At 39.7% G+C, this 9,351-nt stretch overlaps 1 pseudogene; it reads left to right on the top strand.

The window, feature by feature from the left end:
* Nucleotides 1-4,018: 4,018 nt before the first annotated feature.
* Nucleotides 4,019-4,119, top strand: LOC132280582 (small nucleolar RNA R71; annotated as a pseudogene).
* Nucleotides 4,120-9,351: the final 5,232 nt, after the last annotated feature.

The raw sequence follows: 9,351 nt of genomic DNA, 5'->3' as shown, positions 1-9,351 counted from the left end.
GGTCGCTGTGGCCCCGAAGATCTCCTGGCTATACTCTTGTACCGCGGAGGCATGATCTACAAAAAGACAAGAATATTTCAATATAAGTCGGTGCCAGATATAAGAATTTAAGTGCATAATAGAAACATGTATGTCAAATAAAATAGACAAAATACGGATGACATGAATCTATGATGATGATAAAATGTGAATCATGCTAAGCAATGTAGGTGTGAAATGCATCTAATGTGGAATATCACAGGCATTGTGCATATAAAGATAGCATGAAGACAACATAAGATGAATGGAGTGTGTATGTATGATCTGTGAAAGTTCGATCGATCGAACTTTAAGTTCGATCGATCACAGAGATTTTCAATCGATCGAAGTGAAAAATGTTCAAAAGTTGGATCGATCGAAGTGAATTGGATCAATCCAACACTTGGATCGATCGAAGCATGAAAGTGCACAAGATTGGATCGATCGAAGATAGTGAAATGAAGTTCACTACTTCGATCGATCGAAGAACAAGTTCGATCGATCGAACTGTGCGAATGCCGAATTTGAAAAGTCACAGATCTATGAGATCTAGAGCACGGGGCCCACACAAACGTATTTGTGGGCCCATCTACACACCAAACATCCCATCCTCAACACCCAAACACTCCCCAAATGCCAAAGCAAATAAAAAATCCCTAATTTGGTTCGGCCGAATGCATGTGTGAATATGTATACCATAATCATGAAATTGATGCTTCAAAATGGATGATTAATACACATACAACATAAATCAATATAGAAAATCATGAATCATGCATTGATTAAACTTTTAAATCAAGAAATGGCTCGCGATTTACCTCAAAAGCGAGAGGGATGAGATGAGAGAGAGGGTGCGAAGCCGCGGTGAAAATAAGGCTCTACCTTGCCGGAATTGGCTCGCCGGAGATGGGGAAGATGATTGGAATGGAGGTTGGCCGGATTGAGATGAGATTGAGAGAAGAGGGAGACTAGGGTTTGGTTTCCTTTTGAAGTTGGATCGATCCAAAGTGATCGATCCAACTCGGTTATATTTTTAAAAACACGATATGCAGAGTTCGATCGATCGAACTTAGGTCTCCACTCTTAATGGAATTTTTTTTTTTTTTTTTTTTTTTTTTTTTTTTTTTTAATGAGATGCAAATTTCGATCGATCGAAGAAAGATTTCGATCGATCGAAGAGGATAAAGAATGTACAAGTTTAAGGGTTCAAGAGTTGATGTGTTGGAACCTTGGATTGATCGAACATGAAAAATTTTGAAAAGTCCCGAGAGCATGCATTTTGGAATTTGGATGCAGGTCCAAAATTTTTCTAAGTGTTGGGACTCATGATCGTTCGAACCACATGTTGGATCGATCGAAAGGTAGTTCGATCGATTGAAATGGTTTACGATCGATCGAACTTTTGAGAATTTGGAGATCCCGAGAGCATGCATTTTGGAGGTTGGATGCAGGTCCAAAATTTTTCTAAGTGTTGGGTGCAAAATGAGAGCTGGATCGATCGAGTCCATAGTTGGATCGATCGAACCAAGTCTTGGATCGATCGAAATTATGTATAAATGCTCAAAATGACTTGAATGCTCATGCAATCCCTTACTCAGTTCCTTCTAATGTATATGAACCACAAAAACAGTATCTAGACTTCGCAAGAATCAAAATGCAAGATAGAAATGAGGGAGGAATAGGGTTTTGACATCCTACGAATTTCGGTGCTAGTCTTTAACGTCTCTAGCAAGACCTTGGGCTCTTTCAGCCCGGATCAAAGATCTTGCAATGCATCCCCTCCTTTTTGGGATGAGAGATGTTTTGAGTCACTCCCAACAAATGGTTCTTAGAAGAACTTGTTGGGGTAAACTCAAAAGACGTCTTGAGTTCTTTGTCAAAACCTTCCTTGGGCTTCCACGACCTTTCACAACAAGAGTTCGAAATCACTTTTCTGGCATGCAATGCTGAAGATGAAGATGAAGGCTTTGAAACATTGTTCATGCACAAAAGCTTATTTCTTTCACAAGCAAGATCATGATATTCCTCTACCACATTAACCTCTTCTTCATATTTGTCAAATCGATTGGGTGTGGGGTTAAAGATGTTCAACTTCACTCTCATGTGCCCAAAAGAAATCTTCATTATCCCCGTCCTACAATTTATGTTGGCATTTGAGGTTGCCAAGAAAGGACGGCCAAGGATAACCGGAATTTGGTTCTTTGGATTGGGCACCGGTTCCGTGTCAATGACGACAAAGTCAACCGGGAAGAAGAACTTATCAATCTTAATCAACACATCCTCAATTATCCCCCTAGGCTTCTTAATGGATCGGTCGGCAAGTTGTAAAACCAACGACGTCGGTTTCAATTCACTTAGGCCCAATTTGACATAAACCGAATAGGGAAGAAGGTTAACACTAGCCCCTAAGTCAAGAAGTGCCCGGTTGATGACATGTTCACCAATGACACAAGATGTTGTAGGTGCACCGGGGTCCTTAAACTTTGGCAAAGTGTTGTGTTGTAGAATGGAACTCACTTGTTCGGTTAAGACCACCTTTTTTGATGTTTGGCTCTTGTTCTTCCGCTTTTGGGTGCACAAGTCTTTTAAGAATTTGGCATAAGCCGGAATTTGCTTAATTGCATCCAAAAGTGGAAGATTAACTGTGACTTGCCTAAACATATCCATTATCTCATTGTTCTTGGTCTTTTGCCTTTCTTTTGAAATGGACCCTTTCAAGGCGTCCGGAAATGGAGCTTTTTCAAAAACTCTTTCAGCATTTTCTTTCAAAGAATTTTCAGCATTGGACTTGTTCGATTCATTGGATTTCAAATCACTTTTCAAAGAAGAATCATGAATAACATTTTTTAAAGAACTTTTCTCAAACACATTTTTCAACACTGTTTTCAATGAATCTATTTGGAAATCATCTTTTAACTCACAATTTGAGAGCTTCTCATTCTCAAGATCATACACATGCAATGAAGGAGGAATAGTGTGTGGAACAGGACGGGTGACAACTTGAGGTTGTACCGGTTCACTCTCTTCATTAGGCATTCTAACTTGATTGTCTACTACCCTACCATTTCTCAAGGTTGTTACCGCATTGACATGCTCAACATTATGCCCTTCCAATGAGGATTTGGTTTCTACAACACATTGTTGTTTGATTGGGGCATTCACGTGCATCTTTCCCTTCTCTCTAGCATTAAGTGTTTCAGCTATTTGCCCTACTTGGGTTTCTAGCTTGGCAATTGACTGAGAATGAGAATGCAACAATTGAGTATTTGCTTCTAGAGTGCCCAAAGCATTTAAAACCTTTTCCTCAAAAGCGGAACCTCTAGAATTTCCTTGAGAATATGATTGGTTAGGAAAATGAGAATTAGCAAATTGATTTCCTTGTGAGTTATATGGTCTTGAACCTTGGGATCCTTGGTTTTGAAGTGGAGGTGGAATGTATTTCCCTTGAAAACCGCCTTGGGAAGAGTTTGAGCCCTCCCCTTGGTTTTTCCAAGAAAAATTAGGATGATTCCTCCAACCGGGATTGTAATGATTACCATAAGGATTGTTCCCTTGGTTCACAAATGTTGCATTAACTTGCTCAATGGGTTCATTTTGAATTTGTCCATGAGGACAATTAGAAGTAGAATGAAGAACACTAGAACAAGTTATACATGATTCATTTTGAGCTCTAGGAGAATGATTAGGAAAGGAAGACACTTGATTCGCCGAGTTTTGATTGATCAATTGATCAAACTTTTGAGATAAAGACTTCATCTCGGCGGTTATATCATTTGAGTGGTCAACTTGATGTAAGCCAACACTCTTCCTACCTTGAGAATTTCTACCATTCCTAGATGACAATGTTCTATGCAAAGAGTTTTCACTCATGCTCTCATAAAGACGCCACACGTCTTCCTCTTGCCGGTCTATATAAGAACCTCCCATTGAAGCATCAACCATGCCTTTATAATTGTCCGATAAGCTTTCAAAGAAGAATTGGACCAATTGCCATTTAGGCATGTCATGGTGAGGACACTTCCTAAGCAATTCATTGAAGCGTTCCCATGCCTCGTGGAAAGTTTCTCCCTCCCCATGTGTGAATTCCCTAATGGTGGTTCTCATAGCATTGGTCTTCGAAACCGGATAGTACTTTTTCAAAAATTCTTGTTGCATTTCTGCCCAAGAAGTTATAGAAAAAGGCCTAAGGTTGTTGAACCAATACTTCGCCTTATCTTTAAGGGTGAATGGAAAAAGTTTCAGCCTTAAAACTTCTTCCGGCATGTCCGTGTATCGAACGGTAGAACAAACTTCAAGAAACTCATCCAAATGCTTGTAAGGTTCTTCACTAGGAAGTCCATGAAAGTTAGGTAGCATTTGGATAGTTTGTGCTTTAATCTCATAATGGTGTGCTCTAAATGGTGGCAATTGAATGCATGTGGGTGCATTATACTCATTAGGCACATAGTGATCTCTCAATGCGAGTGGTGGATTAGCAACTTGAGGTGCAACATGGACACCTTGGTTATATTGAGCTTGATTAATGATGGGGGGTTGTGGTGCATACATTGGCCTTGGAATTCCCATTGGAATTTGGCCTTGTTGTTGAGGAGGTTGATGAATGTATGGCCTAGGCATGCCTAATGGAACTTGCATATTATCATTTTGCACATTAGGGTGAAGGATGCCTTGTTGGTCTATGTGACCAAGGTCTTCAACATGATCATCATTGAGAGCATCCATTGGTAGATTGGTTCTATGTGAACTTCCTCTTCCCCTTGGATTCCTAATAGTGGATTCTAAATGCAAATCAAGAGGGACAAGAGTAGGTCTCAATGAACGACGACCATGCATGCACAATGCAACACGAATAAGCAACTTTCTCAATAATGCAATTAAACTTCACAATCACAATTTTCAAATGCAATGTATGTCAAATAAATGTCTCCACGTGGGCCCCCGATTTAACTAAGGAGATTGAGTAAGAAGGTCTCACAATAGTCCTTTAGCACTTCAACTCCAAATTTAAAAACTTAGCTTAGCAAAATTTTTTTAGCAACTCTTCATTTAAAGCATTTTTCCTTTGCTTTGCTTTGCTCCATAGCTTGGAAGTTCTTTGCTAGCTCCTTGCTCAATGCACCTTGTTAATAAAGAACAAACTTAATAAGTAATCAAAAACAGAAAATAAAAAGAAAGTAAAGACACGATCAAAAGAGTACTAATCCTAATTGAATTTCACAATTCGACATTGCCAATTTAAAATCCCCGGCAACGGCGCCAAAAACTTGCTGTCGGTTTCCTTGATGGAGTCGCCACAACCAACAAAGCTTGAGAGTTGTGTGTGTTTAGGAGGTGGCCAAGTTTTACATTTATAAAAAGCCACTACTACCTTTCTCTATATAAAATATAGATAGGGCGAGTAGGGATCGTCCCTAGGGATTTGATGGTGTATCAAATTGTGAAACTATGGTAATTAGGGTTAGTAGGCCAAGTGATCACACAATTGGTTGGTTGGTTGATTAAGCTAAATTGAATTCAACTAAATAAAATAATATGAGGTAAACAAGAGAGAGAGGTCTTGGGGTGCAGAGATTACCACCAAGCAATACTTTTCTATACTACTAACAAGTGATCAATTGAGGGTAATGGATGTGTTGCAATATGATAAGGGTGTGTGTGCATTAGGTTGATTCAATTGGCAAGGATGACAAATCAAGAAAGTATTGTCTAAACATCATGTGAAGAGCACAATATATCTAAGCAATAGAGCATATATTGTCTAGACAACATGGGGATAGCACAATAGATCAAAACAAGTCATTAATCCTTCATTAAGCTCACAATCCACATGCAACACAATATTAGAGGAATATGCCATTTGGACTCACAAGCATGAAACATCAAACATCAAGAGTAGATTGTCCTCCCATCTAACATTATACTACCACTACACTAAATCTACACTACTAGCATGAAAATAAAGCTATCTAGACTAGGGGAGAGGCACAAACCATCAAGAATAGGCATAAACCATCAAATGAACCAAAATAGCATTCATTAAGCATATCATCTTGATAATCTCTAGATCTATAGCATCAATACACATAGACATGCATCAAAAACACTAAATCTAGAGATAAGCACATGAATATCCTACTCTAGCATACATAGACATATGGGTAGAATAGAATAGTCAATTGGAAGCATTAAACCATATAAACCATGAAATAATCAAGATTTATAAATACATGAATATCAAGATGTATCATACAACACTAATCCCTCAATAATACACAAGATTAGAGTATAGAAAGCATGCTTGGGGCTAACTCTAGCCCCAAGAAGATGTCTAGCCACTCATGGTAGTGATGATCTAACCCTCAAGGGCTAACTCCATGGCTGCTCCTTGTAGATGAAGATCTCCTCCAATGGTTGCTCTAGGTTCCTCCCTTCTTCCTCTCCAAGAATAGCCTCCAAGATGATTTTCAATGTGTGACAAGAGACTCTAGGCTCCTCTCCAAAAAGTGTATCATATTCCTTATATAGGTAGGTCAAATACACCCTATGATGAGCTGTGGTCGTGCAAGGCATATTCTCCAATGATTGGGTGAAGGACGGAATAAATGAGCTAGACTTTAACTTTTTCTCGCTGGAGGAAGTTCGATCGATCGAACTGCATCTTGGATCGATCGAAGTGGTCGGACTCTTCCGGATAAGGACAAGGCTGAGATATTTCAAAGATAATTATGGGGAAAAGGACAAAAGTGGTTGGTAGGCGTACAGCTGTGGATAAGATCAATCATTTGAATAGGACAACATAGGGTTCGATCGATCGAAGGTGATGTTGGATCGATCGAACTTGGAATTTCAGCAAAGGCCAAGGTTGGATCTATCGAGAAGTACTGTGATCGATCATAGATGTTCGATCGATCGAACTCTAAGTTGGATCGATCGAACTTTTCAGCTGCACAACTTTGATTCCTTTTTGCTCCTTGCTTTCTCCACTTTGCTCCCTCATTTGGTTTATCTCAGGATTGCTTCAATTAAGCTCTTATTTGGCTGAGTTAGCTCAATTTTGGGATTAGTGCCTGAAAATATAAATAACACGTAATAAGTCTAAAACGGTAAAGTAAGATAGATAAAGGTACTAGAATGCTTAAGCTTAACGGGTTTAAATGCGCACTTTTCAGTGCTCATCAAAGACTCTCAAATCATGCCACATGCATAGAAACTAAGTGCGACATATAAAATATGTTAACACACTCCCAAACTTAATCTGTGCATTGTCCTTAATGTGCAAAGAAGTAACAAATAATGGAAGGAGTATACCAAATAGGTGTAGCAAAAGGGACCCGGCAACGGAAGCTTAGTTTTAGAAGGTGCACCCCTAAATTTAGATTCCAAAAACTTGTCTGAAAATGGTCACACTAGCAACTATCTAAGTATATGCATCAATGATATAAATGAGAGGTGAAACTGAGAACTGGGTAAAAAATCATGTCATCTAGCAATTGAAAGTTCAGAATATCCAAATCCAATATCAAAATCTAAAAATCCATATACAGCAAGTAAATCTAAAACTAATTATCCAAGAATCAATGTATAGCAAGTGCAATGCAAAAATAATATCCAATGTATGCAAAACCAGTGCAAATATCAAGACAGTGCAAAAATATCCCAATAATAACAGTGTATCAGAGTAGATAATGAATAATAGAGAGAAAAAAATGGTGGAATCAGGGAGTAGGATCTGGAGTCATCATATCAGCAATGTGCTACAGCATGTCAGACCTCTTTCGGCTGTGGCGAGTGATAGAAGTCGTAAGGTCAGTCCACAATGCGCCAAGCTTACGCCTTACCTCGGCTACGTTTGTCCTCAAGTCATCATGCCTCCTCACTGAGTCATCATGTCTCCTCACCAGATTATCATGTTGCCTCATGATATCCTCGTGCCGCCTAGTCATATTAGCTCTGAAGGAAATGAAGTCTGTGTGCAGCTGAGTGACATCAGATCTATAGCTAGAATCTGTACTGGCATAACGGGATTGAGTATTGGTCTGTGCTATCGGCTCTGTGGGAGGAACATGAGAGGGGCCGACCTGCTGAGATGGAGTAGGTACATCTGGCTATGAGGTAGAAGCGAAAGTAGTAGTGTGACGCCTTTGTCTGAGAAGTGATCTATCGGCTATCTCCTCTATAGCTGCATCTTCCTCGGCTCTCTCCTGATCTCGCTTCCTTTTCTGATCCCTGTTCTTTCTATTCTTGAGGAAAGAATTATAGGTCTTGTCCACTTAGCCTGGTCATATGCCCTCCTAGCTCTCTGTACATCATCCTCTGGAATTTCATCTAGGTCAAACTGATAACCCTGGTCAATCAACAGTTGAGTAATCAGGTGGCCATAAGGTAAAGGCTAAGCCTCAGCTCTAGAATTATGTGTATGTATCAGATTCTTCCAGAACTTATGAATGAGCTCTCAAATGAGTGCAAGAACAGAAACCCAATAGCCCTAGCTTAAATAGTATAGAGCCTGAAAAATCCCCTCTCTTCGTTGTGTACCATGGCCTGATGGAAAGGCATTGAGGTGCAGCACAGAATCAATAAACCAGTATCGGGGATCAATGTCAACCCGGTTTGCAAATGTGTTGCCCTTAAAGGTAGCATGCGGAGATAGAGCCACTACCATGGACAACTAGGAGGGATAAGGTGGAACATTGGGATATAATGGATCCTCAGAATCAGCAATCAATGGAGATATATGGGGGGCATCGGCAAGCAGTAACTATGGCTGGGATAGAGATGTCGATCTCATTGCCATTTATAGTCGTATGCAATAATAGTCTCTCATCCTCATCTAACCAGAGGTGCTGGAAGAACAATAAAACCACCTGGGGATAGAATACAGTGTCTACCGGTGTCATAATGGTATCAATGCCCCAACGAGTGAGCTCATCATAGGACCACTTGGTCTGCTCCAATGCTAAAAATAGATTGTGGTCAAATCTGTACTAAGGCTCTAATTTCCTGCGAGAGTAAGATACAAAAGATACTACTTAGACAATAGGACCCTGGGCCTCCATAAGTGGTGGCTCTATATGGACTACTGCAGATGTTGCAGCAGTAGAAGATGAAGATGAAAAAGACTCTACCTCTGGAAATGGAGGAGGCTGTGGAGCTCTGTGTACTCGCTTTCTAACAAGAGTGTTTTCTCTGCGCTGCATCTGCAAAAGTAATAAGAATAAATCAATGCACAGGTAGAGAATAAGGTAAGCAACTGATAAGAAAACACAAAGCATACCTGAAGCAAGTAGAAATAGAGAATAAGCAAATAAGATCATGCTTGTTCAAGAAATGATT

This window comes from Cornus florida, unplaced genomic scaffold (assembly GCF_030987335.1).
Source record: "Cornus florida cultivar Cherokee Brave unplaced genomic scaffold, ASM3098733v1 CherokeeBrave_3.0.0_Hap2_Chr10, whole genome shotgun sequence".
NCBI classification, from domain to species: Eukaryota; Viridiplantae; Streptophyta; class Magnoliopsida; order Cornales; family Cornaceae; genus Cornus; species Cornus florida.
The sequence above is the reverse complement of the archived record's forward strand: the minus strand, read 5'-3'. Positions and strand labels throughout refer to the sequence as shown.